Source organism: Triticum aestivum, chromosome 3D, assembly GCF_018294505.1.
Source record: "Triticum aestivum cultivar Chinese Spring chromosome 3D, IWGSC CS RefSeq v2.1, whole genome shotgun sequence".
In the NCBI taxonomy this organism is placed as follows: domain Eukaryota; kingdom Viridiplantae; phylum Streptophyta; class Magnoliopsida; order Poales; family Poaceae; genus Triticum; species Triticum aestivum.
This window is the reverse complement of record NC_057802.1, coordinates 588179478-588198289: the sequence shown is the minus strand read 5'-3', so window position 1 is coordinate 588198289 and position 18812 is coordinate 588179478. Positions and strand designations below refer to the sequence as shown.

The 18812-nt window shown below is 42.6% G+C and overlaps 1 pseudogene; it reads right to left on the bottom strand.

Moving 5' to 3' along the window:
* Positions 1-8122: 8122 nt before the first annotated feature.
* Positions 8123-11699, bottom strand: LOC123075684 (carbon catabolite-derepressing protein kinase-like; annotated as a pseudogene).
* Between the last annotated feature and the right edge of the window lie 7113 nt (positions 11700-18812).

Below are 18812 nucleotides of genomic sequence, written 5' to 3'. Positions count from 1 at the left end.
GTAACTCGCGCATGCGTTGAACATGCCCTTCCCCTTCCAAAGGGACGTCAATGATAGCCTGGAAGTGCTTTAGACATAGATATTATAAGTCCTCCCCGGAGAGATGGTGGTTTTGAAGTCCATCTACTAGCTATAGGAAATGGAGTCAGAGCGGACGGGTACGTCTAGAGGCAGATCTTCGACGTCATGTATCGATAAGGTAGCACCAGCTCGGAGCACCGCAAGACTCTCGCATGCATGCAACGTCATCACTGGCGCATGATTATCAAACAGGTCCCACTAAGGCTAAAAGAGGCCCATCAGGTGGGCAGCTACTCTATGAATTCTCTGGCGCAAGGTTTCACATCTAGGAGACTGGCTGATGTCTGCCACTCACATAATTAGAATATATATAGACAACATATCGTGCAAAAGGTAAGTCGGGTTGGGTGAACATTGAATTTGAGCCAAAAATAGTAGACCTTGGCCAAGTGGCATCCATGTATCTTAAACTCAAGTAATGTATACCCGTGTTTCATTGACATATCAACTCCAGTGGCAGATAGTGTAAATGTAGGATTTTTTGGTGGAAAGTGCGGGGAAAACATCATAAAGCTCCTTAAGAGATGAATCCTCACTCCCGGAATATCAGGAAAATCTAAATATTGTACCTTGAGAGACGAATCCCCAACGCAAATGTCATGCCAAAATTTAACACTAGAACCATTTCCAAATCTACATATTTAAAAGAACTTAGAAGTAGTCAAAGAACAAATTAATCCCTCTAGAAGAGATAAGAGACACCTCGTTTGGACAACAAAATCGGTTTAGGGGTCCCATATTTAAAATTAATAAGTTTTTTCCAGCTCTTATCCTCCAACAATATATCTCTTCCCCCATGGACATAAGCTTTCTCCAACATTTGAGTGAAAACATGAGCAACCAAATTAAAGAGAATGGGGAATAAAGATAACCTTCCTTCTGAACCCTTACCACTAATAATGTAAGGTCCATTAGTGTCAATATTCCTGACACATAAATAACCTTGAAAGAGAACCAACTTAATCCACCCAATCCACTTCTCACCAAAACCTCTTGATGCAAGAACTTCCAAAAGGAATTACCATCTTACACTATCATAGACCGTTTCATAGTCAAGCGTAAGAACAAGGGGACTATATTTAGAAGAGTGAATCTCATGATAACTTCATGTTCCATAACCACACTTTCAAATATAAATCCACCTGTATTAAATTTTTGTTTGATTAGTAGAATTCACTCGACCAAAAAAGGGGAAGACATGTTAGTCATGGCTTTAGTAAAAATCCTAACACTACAATTACTAGGACTAATAGGTCTAAAATTATGTATATTTTTAGCATTGCTCTCGTCAGGAATAAGAGTAATAATATATAAGTTATGCATAACAAGTTGTAAAGAGCCAAATTCAAAATCTCTAACAAGGGTTATTAAAGCAGGAAAGAAAGACCATCGCCTCCAATAGCACCATGATAATAAGATCTTTCAACATGGCGTTTGACGGTGCACATCGTGGATTTCTCCATCGTGTAGGTGATGAAGTGGCCGGTCATTATCCACACCATCTCCATCCGCCATGTAAGCCCGATGTCCCTCCACATCATTGGTGTAGGTGATGAAGTGGTCCACCGAGTCACTAAGCTCCGGTGCACCATGAACGTGCCCTTGTCCTAGAAAACAGTCCACAGAGACAGCCTGGACGTGCTCTAGACATAGATGTTGTAGGTCCTCCCTCGATTGCCATTGGTTGTGAATTCCATCTGCAAGTTCCATCGCCTCCTCGTGGACCCACAGGGCACGTGCACGTCCCTCCTCTACCCAATCGAAGCTGTGCTTGGTCAGTCCGCCATGGAGCCTAGGATATTCATGATCATGAAGCAGAGGAGACATGCCACAACAATTCCAAGTTGTTTGTGCAGTTTAGCAACCCGCTCTTTGATACGTCTCCAATGTATCTATAATTTTTTACTATTCCATGCTATTATGGTATCAATCATGGATGTTTCATATGCAATTATATATCATTTTTTGGGGGCTAGCCTATTAATCTAGTGCCTAGTGCGAGTCGCTATTTTTTTCTTTTCAGGAAATCAATATCAAACAGAGTCCAAACAGAGAAAAACTTTGGATTAATTTTTTCTGGACCGGAAAAGACTCTAGAAGGTTGGGGAGAAGACGTGAAGAGTCGCGAGGGAGCGACAATCTTGGGAGGCGCACCCCCAGGTTGTGGGCCCCTTGAGGCACATCTTGACCTAATTCCACCTTTATAAATTCTCAAATATTCCCCTGACATCAGAGAGCCACCTGAAACACTTTTTCCGCCGCCGCAAGTTTCTGTTCCCACGAGATCCCAGCTGGAGGCCTTCTCCGGTAGTCTGCCGGAGGGGGAATCGATCACGGAGGGGATCTACATCAACCTTACTACCATTCCTATGATGTGTGATTAGTTTACCACAGACCTAAGGGTCCATAGATAGTAACTAGATGTCTTCTTCTCTCTCTTTGATCTACAAAACAATGTTCTCCTTGATGTTCTTGGAGATCTATTTAATTTAATGACTTTTTGCGGTGTGTTTGTTGGGATCCGATGAATTGTGAGTTTATGATCAGATTATCCATGAATATTATTTGAGTTTCCTCTGAACTCTTTTATGCATGATTGTAATAGTTTTCTATTTCTCTCTGATCTGTTAATTTGGTTTGGCCAACTAGATTGGTTTTTCTTGCAATGGGAGTGGTGCTTTGTGATGGATTCGATCTTGCGGTGCTCAATCCCAGTGACAGAAGGGGACATGACACGTATTTGTATCATTGCCATTAAGGATAAAAAGATGGGGTTTATTCATGCCTCAGTTTACTTTGTCTACATCATGTCATCTTGCTTAAGGCATTACTCCGTTCTTTATGAACTCAATACTCTAGATGCATGTTGGATAGCGGTCGATGTGTGAAGTAATAGTAGTAGATGCAGAATTGTTTTGATCTACTTGTCTCAGACGTGACGCCTATATACATGATCGTTGCCTGGGATATCGCCACGATTATTTGTTTTTCTGTCAACTAGCATAGTGGGCCTCTTGATGCGTGGGCTAGAATTGCATAAGTTTTTTAACGATAACATATTATTTGATTTGTTTAAAGAGAAAATGGAAGAAAATGTAATATGTTTACAAATGTAAGATTTGTACAAACATAGTTCTTTCTTAGGTATGGTACATTTTTTTATGAAGATATGTTATCCATTAATCACCTTAGGTCTAATTATGCATGTCGTACTAACCATCTTCTTTATGATTTTCGAGGGAATCATCATTAACATGACCTAAGTGATACTCATGTTGCACTATTCAAAATAGTATAGTTCTATAGACATATGAATTGTTATCTTAAATGAGATATGACAATAGAGAAATATCTTCAATCAATTTTTACTTGTGGATAAATGTTGTACTAATTATAGAAACACACCATATCGTGACTATATGTGTCAGTTTCTTTTTAGGCCAAAACTTAATAATTACTGGTTGTAAACATCGACAAATTGTGCTATGTGGGATATTTCTAGACCGGTTGTTCGTTTTCCAGTTAATCGGCTTATGGGTAAAACTTACGATAACTATCAACCACACTAAGCTCTAACCCGAAGACCAGACACTACATACTTCCGTGTTTTCTAAGAAGGACAAAAATAAGTTGTTATATAATCATTAGTGTCTTACCATGTAAGTATCGCATTAAACCATTATATATAAAATTACACAGCATCTGGAAGACATAGCGTGTGTGCGAAAAGCATCTCGTGTCGCGCCGTAATAAGGAGCACATGTAAAGTCTAGAGACATGCAATGTAGAAAACACAGCAGGGAACTAAATAATGTACCTCATATTAAACTGCTATTATGTATTCAACGGCCTTCCAGTATACGTCTTTTCATATGTCCCATCAACATAATCACACACTATTTATCATACAGAGGCAAAAAAATGAACCATACAAAACTATGCCTGTGAAATAAGTTGTTACATAATTGGTAGTGTCTTAACATGTAGTTATCGCATTAAAACATTTTATATAAAATTATGCAGCATCTGGAAGACATAACGTGTACACAAAAAGCATCTCGTGTGGCGTGGTAATAGGTAACACTTGTAAAGTCTAGATGGCCTGCAATCTAGAAGACACAGTAGGGAACTAAAAATGTATCTCATATTCAACAGCTATGGTGTATTCAATGGCCTTCCAATATACACCTATACATATGTGCTATCAATATAATAGCACACTATATTTAGCAGACAAAGGCAAACAAAAAAAAGAACCATACAAAACTATGCCTGTGAAATTCTGAGATAACTATTAAATAATTGATAGATTACATACAGATCTGCACTTGTCTGAAAATCATGACCCGTTCTGCAAAAGGAGGTAAGAGAAAAACTAAATCATTCACTAAAGAGCATCTAGCAAAACATTTCACAATTTAGAACCATACATCATACATTCTGTCAAGAAGTTGGTACAGAATATGATAACCAACTTACTGAAGCATTATTGTTATTTGCAGTCATGTTATCTCGAGCTTATTATTTTTGTTAGCTCATGGGGTTGACTCCGGAAAATAATTTGCTCAAGAGTTGTAGACGAAACTAAAAGAAGTTCACAACCCTTCCTTGGTATTTTTTAGATTTTTTTGTGGCGCTAATTCTAGGAAATAAAGAGTGTGGTATGCATATAAATAAAACCACATTGAAATTCTTTGAGAGCCTTTTGCACATGCTACTCTATGCAGGGAAGAGAAACGCTAGTGAAAACATATAAATTATGTGAGACCCACATATATTGTAATTTCTGCTTGGAACCTGCATTTCCTTTCTCTTTTTAAACACACTAAAAGCATTTATTTTCCGAATTTATTTAACTATTTTAGTCAACTAACATTTTGCTAAGTACACAGACACTAACACTTTTATTTATTTTTGTAAACATTTCTTTTCAAATAGCCACATGTCGCGTGCTAGGCGTTTCCTCTGGATTTCTGGTTTCTTTTTATGAATGTGTTTTCAGGTTTATATGGTTTTTTTTTTGGTTTTTCTATATTTTCTTTGTTTTCAAGAAAAATAATTGCATACAATAAAAAGAAGCAAATATGTGCTTCCTGTTGGAAGAAAGTTTGTGCTTCTACCATGAGAAGCACCACATGTGCTTCTACGGGAAGAGCACAAAGCACAACTGTGTTTCCCCCCGAAAAAAAACACATTTTGTGCAAAGAAAAAACTGCAACGGTGCTTCCTGGCTCCTTTTTTGTTCTGTTTTTTTTTCATTATTCGCTTTTGGTTTATAGTTCTGTTTTTTCGGTTTTGTTTTCCCTATAGTTTTATTATTATTTTGTTTTCTCTTTTGATTTCCGGTTTTCTTTTGGAGAAAAAGTTCATTGAAATCTATTATCATAGGATCTTCTTTCCAAGATCGCGACAAAAGAAATCCAACAGTGAAAATGGTTCGATCTTTGGACGGACAGTTCAAAGACATAAAACTTTTTAAATCAACGGATCTAGAAAAAATGGAAAACTCGCAGGTTACAAATAGTGGCGCTCATGTAGGCGGCACTTGTGTGCACATGAGAATGTAGGGAGTAACCTTTGCAAACTGTAGCAAGATGGGCCTGTCCAGTTCCGGGTTCTGCTAATTTTTTTGCTCCTTTGTGGTTTTTTCTTTCGGTTTTTAGTACCCTTTTCTTTTATTTTTAAAAAAATTTCCTTAAAAAATGTTAAATAATTTTCAAAATTATGTAAAATTTTCAAAGATTTTCCAATTTCTCAACAGTTACTGAAATTTGGAACATTTATTAAAATGAGGAAAGAAACAAAAGAAATAAAGAAATGAAAAAAGGAAACAAAAATAGAAATCACGCCAGCCTGATCCATGGCATAGGGACGAGGCCCAAGATGATGTATTTAGGAAGAGCACGACACCCACGGGCGCCGCCATGGCTGGCTCCAAACGCGAAACTTTCACTCAAAAACTCACCAGAGCCACCAGGAGGCGCCCCGGTCATCACCACAACAAGGGCAAACGCATCCTCATTAGATCTGGGCACCATCGGAGCAGGCCAAAGCTTCCCGTCCCTACATCCCATACCTCCTACGCGACCAAGAAGTGCAGCTGTCACTCATGGAGCCTGACGAAAAGCCATCCGTGTAGGTGTATCCCTCCATCCAATGCCGCAGTCATGAAATCCTCAGACAAACTCATCATTGACATCGTAACACGTAGTCACCGTCCTAACCAATCCATGATACACTGCCTTAACATGAGCAATGAGTGACCAGGGCACGCGTGAGGAGCAACTAGCCTCGGTAGGGGGGGCAAGTCCAACCCCTGCACCAGTACCCAACATACGCATGTGACCATCTACCAGCCAGCACTACCGGGAGGGGTGGGCGTTGGACATCAAATCTGGCCAATCAAGATCCATATAGGAGACCCCCCCATCATATCCGGCACCTCCAACCACCAGGGGGTAGCCTTCAACATGGTGAGAGATAGACTTCGCCGTCCTGGGCACACACCAACCACCGCCAGTCCGGCACTGCCACGTTGCCCACTACACTAGCCGACGGCCATGGCGGAGCCAGACGCCCATGACCCTCGTCACCCTCGGTGCATACGCATACGGCACACCGGCACTAGATCCTTCTGGATCTGGCCGAGGACGGCCCGCACACAACCACCCGAGAAAAATGACGCCGCAACCACTGCACCACACCTGACCTCTAGAGCACCGTCGTGGCACCGCCAAACGAAGACGTCGCCATCCCGAAAACCCGCCATCGCGTGGTTGGCCCCCGTGGCAGCCCGCGCTTCCACTTCTATGGCCGTGCTGCACGCTTACCGTCACGCATTGCATTGTATATGCACACAACATCGCCATATTCAACAGCAAGGCACATAGAAACTAGATCAATAGTATCACAAAAGCTTGTGCTGTCGCATCACCGCCAGCAGTACGTGGCGCAGCTTGCAGAATCAGAAAAGGTTCACCACAACCTATATACCATACATAAGTCTTATTTATAACAACCACTTAACCTTTTTGGTGCTTGACACAGGACTTGTCACCCAAACAAACACGATTCTCCAACCACCTGGGGGTAGCCGTTACCCCAGGCCGCCAAGCACCCACCTCCTTCGGCTCCCCGCGACCTGCTCCACGACCGCCGCGGAAACCTACAACACCCGTCGGCCACGCGCCCGCGGGAGAAGACCGTCACCGCCAACACGGTGCCACCGGGTAGGCACCACTGCCACCACGCCGCAACTTCACCCACCCAGAAGCCATGTAGGAAGCCGCCAATCCCAGCCCTATCCACCCTATAGCCCGTACCATCCACATGGCGAGAGATAGACCTCGCCGTCCTGGGCACACACCAACCACCGCCAGTCCGCCACTGCCACGTTGCCCACTACCCTAGCCGATAGCCATGGCGGAGCCAGACGCGCGTGACCCTCGTCGCCCTCGGCCAATACGCATACAGAACCCCGGCAATAGATCCTTACGCATCTGGTCGAGGACGGCCCGCACACAACCACCCGAGAAAAATGACGTCGCAGCCGCCGCACCACACCTGAGCTCCAGAGCACCGCCGTGGCGCCGCCAAACGAAGACGTCGCCACCCCGCACATGCGCCATCGCGTGGTTGGCCCCTGTGGCAGCCCGACGCTTCCACTTCTATGGCCGTGCCGCACGCCTGCCGTCATGCATTGCACTGTAGATGCACACAACATCACCATAATCAACAGCAAGGCAAATAGAAACTAGATCATGCAATAATATCACAAAAGCTTGTGCTGTCGCATCACCACCAGCAGTACGTGGCGCAGCTTGGAGAATCAGAAAAGGTTCACCACAACCTATTTACCATACATAGGTCTTATTTATAACAACCACTTAACCTTTTTGGTGCTTGACATAGGACTAGTCACTCAAACAAACACGGTTCTCTGTCTGGGACTGGGTAAACCGAAGATGAAACACACAACCTATATACTTGCACACCATCACTTATTCACCGTTGCGACGATGAACCGCACCACATGGGACATTCATATGTTTTGCTATTCACCACTCCACCAGAACAGGCACTAGCTATAGAACCCTAAGCTTGGTAAGGAAGGACGCACAAAATTCCAGGAAGAGGAGCTGAGGTCCAGTAACTCTCTGCATATCTAGCAGGTACTTGTCATCCCTGGTCTTGTAAAGCTGGAGAAAAAATAAATTAAAGTTAGAACCAAATAGACAGTATATACAGTACCATGCTGGCGAATTGTAATTTCTAACACCAACACTGTGCAGCTTTAAAACATGGGAAGTTATTCCATGATTCAGTCGACAATTGTTGTTGGCAATAACAGACACATGCAAGACATAATAATGGTCACTTGGTAACAATTATGAATCAAATATATTGGCTCCAGCAAAATCAGTATTTTATCTAGTGACGCCACTGTGAAGGCGATATTGAGTAGAAAATCCCTTTTTTTGTTATTGCAAAAAACCATTAGTAGTAGAAGGTGTTGCAGACCTGAAATTCAAACTTGATCACCGCAGGTAGCCTCCTATTAACATCACCATTATCCATGATAGTAGAGTCATCAACAAAGCTGTGGTTGGCATCTAACCACATATCACTGACCTGAGGAAACCCAGGGAACCCCCACCTGCATTTCATGTTGTACTCCACATTCTTCTTCCAACGGACATTTAATTCCTTAAGTGCCTTTAGAACCTCAATCAATATCGTGCAAGGTTGAGCTCGAGACTGCTGGATAAGTGATGCATTAGCTCAACAGCTGAATGTGCAAAGCAAAGCAAAGTAAAGTGGACAGTTTGCAAGATCTGGAGCCCAAGAGCCCATTTTCTTTCAACGCGGTAATATGGCCGCAAGCCACTGCCTTGAGAATCACTACTTCCTGGAAGATAATTCCTGGTACTTGGGCTTGCTGATTCCAATAGAGTAAACTGATTAAAACTCGTATCCTAGAGAGCCATCCATTCATAAAGTTAATAGTGCTTAAACCTTTAGTGCATTAAATAGGCCACAGATGATGAAAATGTGGACTAACCATTTCTTCTTGATAGTCAACACCCAAATAGCCACTAGTAGCCCGGAACCGATTGTCCAAGAGCAAGTAATATGCAACAGTTTCCTAGAAACATATAGTATAAAGTCAGTTATGAAAACTGAAAGGACTGAACCACTGATTTTTGTTTGAATATACCTCATTTTTCAGCCTATTGCGCAACGATTCACACACATGATCTTTATTGTATCCCAGATTGGCAACATCTTGAAGTGTATCTTCGTCAATCTCTTGAAATGAACATCTAGAAAATCAACATATCATTCCCATAGAAACGATATTTGAATGCTCGATAATAAATTATTATTTTTTGATAAATAAAGAGTAGCATTGCATGGAGACTTGACGTGATACCTTTCTGAAACCAAGCGCACAACTATGGCCATTGATTTCTATTATATTATAATTGCAAATATTACATTGATATTATTCCCATAAAAGAGAGCATTTCACGACAAAATTATTGTTCTTAATTTTCCTATCATCCATTAAAAATCCTGTATATATAAGTGGATAAAGGATGAAAAGTTTTACTGTGCAGATATGATAGTCGCTTGAAATGTGAAATAGATGGCATACCATTTTGGCTTTGTTGTGCTGTGTTTGGTGGAGGCATTGCCAGGTAGCGAGGAAGGCGATCCTGAAACCATGGGTGGTCTCGAATTTCATGGATTCTGATTCTCTTCATGGGATCAACAATACGCATTCTTGGGATCAAATCCATTGCTAGATCAGATAAATGATTTGAAAGGATATAGAAACCTCCCTGTAACACCAAATAAGGGGGAGTCAAATCTCTAGAAAAAAATGAATTCTAAAGTCCAACTAATCTACATGAATTTTTTGATTTCCAGAAAAAAGTAAACACTTGTCAGATCCAACTTAATCTACAAATGTTCTGTCACACCTTTATCTTATTGAACAATTTGGGAATGTTGTCATCATCGAATGGAACCGCACCACAAAGAAGAGCATAAAGTATCACCCCACAGCTCCAAACATCAACCTCAGGTCCAGCATACAACTCACCTGAGAAAACCTATGCAGAAACACTCATTAAAGCAATTAACCCAGATGATGCGTGTGAAGAAGCATGAGGATAAGGACTCAAATAATAAAATAAGTGAATACCTCTGGTGTGGCATAGTTTAAACTCCCGCAGCTAGTCTTCAAAAAATGGCCATCATGCATCAATTTTCTTAACCCAAAGTCAGCAAGTTTCACATTATATTTGGAATCAAGTAACAGGTTTCTGGCTTTAGATCACGATGAACAACCATGTTCGTGTGGCAGCATTCAACACCAGATATAATCTGTTTAACAAAAATTTAACTGAAAAACTATTGAGATAAAACCTCAATATGCATTCAGTGAATCACAAAGAAGCCTTCAAATTACATATTCGCCTTCAGAAGGGATATACCATATCTTTATGTTTCAAAGGACAATTTAATTTAAGCACCGAGATTAAGACAATCAAGGCATGAAGAATAAGATGCCATAACAAAAGTTGATTTAATTAATGATACTAAGATAACCAAGGCATGAAAATATGAAGATGCCAAATGATACAAAAACATAACAAAGAATCGACAAAAACCAACGAGCTTAAATATAATATAGTTTGACATTTTCCATAAACCGTGTTTTTCCGGCCCCTCCCGAAAAAAAACCGTCATGGAGCAAACAATTATTGGTAAAACTTAGTCAACAAATGCAACCCAAGCAAATTGATCGCGATTTGCATAGTAAACACATGAGGAAGGTCGACAACTAGCAAGCATATCCATATATTTGATGGTCGAAATAGGAAGCTCAACATATTGTTATTCCCAAAAAATGTGTTCCTACATGGCAAGAGCAGAAAAAGCACCTGCTGGAAGATTGGACGGGCCTCATCATCCTGTAACCGCCTTTTCTCGACAATGTAGTTCAATAGGTCACCATTCTGGCAATATTCCATCACAACAAAGATATCCTTTGGTGTCTCAATGACCTCATAAATCCTGATGATATGAGGGTGAATGAAGTCAATGAACAACCTCAATATCTTGATTTCTCTATTTGCTGGAAATAATATATTAGAAAACAATAGAAGTAAAGTGTGAGACATTGAGCCTATGAAGAAAATGCATATGCAAATTCTACTAACTCGCAGCAACAACACAAGCTGAACTTTCTTCTTAACCAAAGCCAAATGTATCCTATACGAATGTACATTATCTCGTCTAATTGATTAAGTGGGAATTAGGAACACACCCACAAGTCTGACCAGCACTCTGAAAGCAGATAACTCGAAATCCTGAACAAGCAAGTCAAATGTATCCTAGACTATTGTACAAGGAGGAGGCATACCTTTCTCTTCCATTTCCACAGTATTCATTTTACGACAGTTCAGAATCTTTATAGCAACTTTGTGTCCTGTATGCTTAAGCTCTACAATCATCCCTGTTCCAAATGTGCCTGCACCTAACGTTTTGCACAGATTGTAGCTCTTCAATGCTTCATAATGTCCACCTCCTTTGGTGTTCCCATCCATTTTCACTATGCAATAACAAGAGAATAGATATATGTGATTCAGTAAAAAGATTTATAGTTGACACGCAAGTTGATTGAAACTGGTAAAACATGTATACTGATCATGAATAACATGAAATATTTACAACATGTCACTTCTTAGAGACCGGCCTTGAGTGTGAAATGAGTGGGCTGGCCATAAATGACCACTGTGGGACATGACTGGCGAGGGCAAGTGTGGTTCCAATTAAAGGTCAACAAAATGGGTGAAGTTCCCTTCTCAAATAGGGAGAGGCACAACATATTCGATTGCTGAAGTATGGTTCAGTGAGATGATCGGCAACCAACAATTACTATCTTGTACGGATCGAGTGGGATCATAATATATTACAATAAAACTGCCTGCACATGCAGCACTGAATGACTATAGGCCTTTCCTGATATGTAATGTATCAGGTCTGGCTAGGATAGTTGGGATAACAACTATCGAAAATGCTCGCTCGTGCTTTGGGTGCCCAGCCCTAGCGCGAAGACACAGATGACAAATAGAATCCTAGCTAGTGGGTTAACATGGAAAGTATTCTTAAAAAGGTTCACAAATAAATACCATGAGTCGGCACATATGTGTGATAAACATGGACGAGACATGCAAATGCAGTCATGCAACAATGAATGAGCTTTGTAGGATCTGTTGCTAGTACTACTCGTATCGGCTGAGCGGCGGCAGCTGGAGGAAGCGCTCGCGGTCAATGACCCGCCGGCGTGGCGGCACGGATCTGCGCTGCGGATCGACGGAGGGGATCGGAGGCGGCTCGAGGAAGCGCCCATGGGCGATGACCCGTGGGCGTGGCGGCACCGATCCGTGTTGCGAGTCGACGGAGGGGACCAGCGGCTGCTTGAGGAAGCGCCCGCGAACGATGACCCGCGGGCGTGGCGGCACAGATTCTTGCTGCGGATCGATGGAGGGGACCGGCGGCGGCTCGAGGAAGCGCCCACGGACGATGACCGTCGAGCGTGGTGGCACTGATCCACGCTGCGGATCGACGGAGAGGACCGGTGGCCACCACGTCCGGCCATCGGGAGGAGGGAGGGCGGCGGATCGGGGCGAGGGTCGCTCTAGTGACGGGGCGAGGGGGAGAAGAGGAGGCAGGGAGAGGAAGAGAGAATGGCGATTTTTTTACTCGGCCTCCGTGATCCCGAGTAAATATAACAAGAAGATTGGGGTTCGAGTAAAAAATTTACTCCACTAATGGTAATAATGGATTGTCTATGTGCGGTTTAGAGGAGAAAAAAGCCAAATATACTCCCTTATGCTTACGATGGGATAGGGGATCGGTTGGAGTTGCGCTAACATGAAATGTATTCTTAAAATGGTTCACAGATTAATACCTTGACTAGGCATATATGTGTGGTAAACATGGAAGAGACATGCAAGAAATGCAGTCATGCAACAATGAATGATCTAACACATGAATCTGCTAGTACTACTCAATAATTGTTCACATAAGAATTACACGTACCACGGTAGCATCAGAATCAGAATCCCCCGATTGCTTTGTAGGATCTTTTCGACCAGCAACAGAATAAGAATCCATCAATCTCTCTGTAGGATCCTTTCGACCATATATAGAGTGAATTTGGGGAAAGTGAGATCGACCCGCAATCAAGACTTTCAATTCCGAGCATGCTGAGGTGAATGTTGGTCCGGGCGATTCGTCCATCCGTTGTTGGTTCATTCGGACGGTATAGGAATAGAATGGATAATAAAGATGCTTTTCGTCGCCAGTAACGAGGCGCCGATGTGAAATATGTATGCCGTACGGCCGACATTAGATGTGGGTGGGATTAACTGGAACGCCCTTGTTTCGTGCGTGAAGAGGACGTTGACTATACTGGGTGCATACGCATGTTGGACTGTTTTCTCTGAATTTGTTTTGTTTTTTCATAGTAACACAATGCCAACTAAAAAAATCAGCAAAAAAACTAAAAAAAAAATCACTACCTCTACACCGGTCACGATCTTGATGGCTGCTTATTAATTTTCGCGTCACACCTAGAATGGGAAACGTTTCCCTATGATCGGCGGTCAAAACTTCAGCGTGTCACATAACACCACGTTATACCTACCAATGCCAGGGCACCACATGTCCTTGCGGACCCACACACATCGCTTCTTTCTCACCTTCCATTTCCATTTCGTCGCCAGGATCATATTAGAGGGGAATGGGTAACGTTTCCGTTCAACCGACCGTCCAAAACTTCAGAGTGTCGCGTTACGTGACGTTATACCTACCAACACCAGGGCGCCTCATGTCCTTGCGGGCCCACACACATGTTGGGGAACGTAGTAATTTCAAAAAAAATTCCTACGCACATGCAAGATCATGGTGATGCATAGCAACGAGAGGGGAGAGTGTCGTCTACGTACCCTCGTAGACCATAAGCGGAAGCGTTATAACAACGCGGTTGATGTAGTCGTACGTCTTCACGATCGACCGATCCTCAGCACCGAACGTACGGCACCTCCGCGTTCAGCACACGTTCAGCTCGGTGACGTCCCGCGAACTCACGATCCAGTAGAGCTTCCGGGAAGAGCTTCGTTAGCCCGACGGCGTGGTGACGGTGATGATGATGCTACCGACGCAGGGCTTCGCCTAAGCACTGCTACGATATGACCAAGATGGATTATGGTGGAGGGGAGCACCGCACATGGCTAAAAGATCAATGATCAATTGTTGTGTCTATGGGGTGCCCCCCTGCCCCCGTATATAAAGGAGCTAGGGGGGAGGCGGCCGGCCAGGAGGAGGGCGCGCCAAGGGGGGAGTCCTACTCCCACCGGGAGTAGGACTCCTCCTTTCCTAGTAGGAGTAGGAGAAGGGGGAAGGAGGAGAGTGAGGGGAAGGAAATGGGGGCGCCGCCCCCCTCCTTGTCCAATTCGGAATTGAGGGGGAGGGGGCGCGCGGACTGCCCTGGCCGCCCCTCCTCTTCTCCACTAAGGCCCAATAGGCCCATTACATCCCCCGGGGGGTTCCGGTAACCCCCCAATACTCCGGTATATGTCCGAAACCTCCCTAGACACTTCCGGTGTCCGAGCATAGTCGTCCAATATATCGATCTTTACGTCTCGACCATTTCGAGACTCCTCGTCATGTCCGTGATCATATCCGGGACTCCGAACTACCTTCGGTACATCAAAACACAAAAACTCATAATACCGATCGTCATAGAACTTTAAGCGTGCGGACCCTACGGGTTCGAGAACTAGGTAGACATGACCGAGACATGTCTCCAGTCAATAACCAATAGCGGAACCTGGATGTTCATATTGGTTCCTACATATTCTACGAAGATCTTTATCGGTCAAACCGCATAACAACATACATTGTTCCCTTTGTCATCGGTATGTTACTTGTCCGAGATTCGATCGTCGGTATCTTAATACCTAGCTCAATCTCGTTACCGGCAAGTCTCTTTACTCGTTCCGTAATGCATCATCCTGCAAATAAGTCATTAGTCACATTGCTTGCAAGGCTTATTGTGATGTGCATTACCAAGAGGGCCCAGAGATACCTCTCCGACAATCGGAGTGACAAATCCTAATCTCGATCTATGCCAACTCAACAAACACCATCGGAGACACCTGTAGAGCACCTTTATAACCACCCAGTTATGTTGTGACGTTTGGTAGCACACAAAGTGTTCTTCCAGTATTCGGGAGTTGCATAATCTCATAGTCGTAGGAACATGTATAAGTCATGGAGAAAGCAATAGCAGTAAACTAAACGATCAAGTGCTAAGCTAACGGAATGGGTCAAGTCAATCACATCATTCTCCTAATGATGTGATCCCGTTAATCAAATGATAACTCATGTCCATGGCTAGGAAACTCAACCATCTATGATTAACGAGCTAGTCAAGTAGAGGCATACTAGTGACACTATGTTTGTCTATGTATTCACACATGTATTATGTTTCCGGTTAATATAATTCTAGCATGAATAATAAACATTTATAATGATATGAGGAAATAAATAATAACTTTATTATTGCCTCTAGGGCATATTTCCTTCAACACATCCCTTATTTCTTTCCTTCCATTTCCAATATGTTGCCATGGGTGGATTCAAGGGTAATGGCACACGTTTCTCTACGATAGACCGACCAAAACTTCAGTTTGTCCTGTCAGGCCACGTTGTACTTACCAATACCAGGGTGCCACATGTCCTGCGGGCCCAACCACATACCTTCTTTCTCTCCTACCATTTCCATTCTATCGCGGGGACGGATTCAACAGGAATGGGAAATGTGTCCCTGCTACCTCTTGAGCACTGCGTTGGTTTTCCCTTGAAGAGGAAAGGGTGGTGCAGCAAAGTAGCGTAAGTATTTCCCTCAGTTTTTGAGAACCAAGGTATCAATCCAGTAGGAGGCTACGCGCGAGTCCCTCGCACCTACACAAAACAAATAACTCCTCGCAACCAACGCGATAAGGGGTTGTCAATCCCTTCACGGTCACTTACGAGAGTGAGATCTGATAGATATGATAGGATAATATTTTTGGTATTTTTGTGATAAAGATGCAAAGTAAAATAAAAGCAAAGTAAAAAAGCAAAGGCAATAACAAAGTGTTGGAAGATTAATATGATGAAGATAGACCCGGGGGCCATAGGTTTCACTAGTGGCTTCTCTCAAGAGCATAAGTATTTTACGATGGGTGAACGAATTACTGTTGAGCAATTGACATAATTGAGCATAGTTATGAGAATATCTAGGTATGATCATGTATATAGGCATCACGTCCGAGACAAGTAGACCGACTCCTGCCTGCATCTACTACTATTACTCCACTCATCGACCGCTATCCAGCATGCATCTAGAGTATTAAGTTCATGAAAACAGAGTAACGCCTTAAGCAAGATGACATGATGTAGAGGGATAAATTCACGCAATATGATAAAAACCCCATCTTGTTATCCTCGATGGCAACAATACAATACGTGCCTTGCTGCCCCTACTGTCACTGGGAAAGGACACCACAAGATTGAACCCAAAGCTAAGCACTTCTCCCATTGCAAGAAAGATCAATCTAGTAGGCCAAACCAAACTGGTAATTCGAAGATACTTGCAAAGATAACCAATCATACATAAAAGAATTCAGAGAAGATTCAAATATTGTTCATAGATAATCTTGATCCTAAACCCACAATTCATTGGTCTCAACAAACACACCACAAAAAGAAGATTACATCGAATAGATCTCCATGAGAGAGGGGGAGAACATTGTATTGAGATCCAAAAAGAGAGAAGAAGCCATCTAGCTAATAGCTATGGACCCGAAGGTCTGAGGTAAACTACTTACACTTCATCGGAGAGGCTATGGTGTTGATGTAGAAGCCCTCCGTGATGGATGCCCCCTCCGGCAGAGCTCCGGAACAGGCCCCAAGATGGGATCTCGTGGGTACAGAATGTTGCGGCGGTGGAATTAGGTGTTTGGCTCCGTTTCTGATCGTTTGGGGGTACGTAGGTATATATAGGAGGAAGAAGTACGTCAGTGGAGCAACAGGGGGCCCACGAGGGTGGAGGGCGCGCCCTGGGGGTAGGCACGCCCCCTACCTCATGGCTTCCCTGTTGGTTGCTTGACGTAGGGTCCAAGTCTCCTGGATCTTTTTTGTTCAAAAAATCACGTTCCCGAAGGATTCATTCCGTTTGGACTCCGTTTGATATTCTTTTTCTGCGAAACTCTGAAATAGGCAAAAAAACAGCAATTCTGGGCTGGGCCTCCGGTTAATAGGTTAGTCCCAAAAATAATATAAAAGTGGATAATAAAGCCTAATAATGTCCAAAACAGAAGATAATATAGCATGGAGCAATCAAAAATTATAGATACGTTGGAGACGTATGAAGCATCCCCAAGCTTAATTCCTGCTCGTCCTCGAGTAGGTAAATGATAAAAACAGAATTTTTGATGCGGAGTGCTACTTGGCATAATTTCAATGTAATTCTTCTTAATCATGGTATGAATATTCAGATCCGAAAGCTTCAAGATAAAAGTTCATATTGACATAAAAATAATAATACTTCAAGCATACTAACTAAGCAATTATGTCCTCTCAAAAGAACATGGCCAAAGAAAGTTCATCCCTACAAAATCATATAGTTTAGTCATGCTCCATTTTCTTCACACAAGAATGCTCTCATCATGCACAACCCCGATGACAAGCCAAGCAATTGTTTCATACTTTAGTAATCTCAAACCTATAAACTTTCACGCAATACATGAGCACGAGCCATGGACATAGCACTATGGGTGGAATAGAGTATGATGATGGGGGTTATGTGGAGAAGACAAAAAAGGAGAAAGTCTCACATCAACGAGGCTAATCAATGAGCTATGGAGATGCCCATCGATTGATATTAATGCAAGGAGTAGGGATTGCCATGCAACGGATGCACTAGAGCTATAAATGTATGAAAGCTCAACAAAAGAAACTAAGTGGGTGTGCATCCAACTTGCTTGCTCATGAAGACCTAGGGCACTTGAGGAGCCCATTGTTGGAATATACAAGCCAAGTTCTATAATTGAAAATTCCCACTAGTATATGAAAGTGACAAAACAAGAGACTCTCTATCACGAAGATTATGGTGCTACTTTGAAGCACAAGTGTGGTAAAGGATAGTAACATTGTCCCTTCTCTCTTTTTCTCTCTTTTTTTGGGCCTTCTCTATTTTTTTATGGCCTTTCTCTTTTTTTAATTCCTCGCTTGGGACAATGCTCTAGAAAATGATGATCATCACACTTCTATTTATTTACAACTCAACGATTACAACTCGATACTAGAACAAAGTATGACTCTATATGAATGCCTCCGGCGGTGTACCGGGATATGCAATGAACCAAGAGTGACATGTATGAGAATTATGAACGGTGGCTTTGCCACAAATACTATGTCAACTACATGATCATGCTAAACAATATGACAATTATGAATGTGTCATGATAAACGGAATGGTGGAAAGTTGCATGGCAATATATCTCGGAAAGGCTATGGAAATGCCATAATAGGTAGGTATGGTGGCTGTTTTGAGGAAGATATAAGGAGGTTTGTGTGTGAAAGAGCGTATCATATCACGGGGTTTG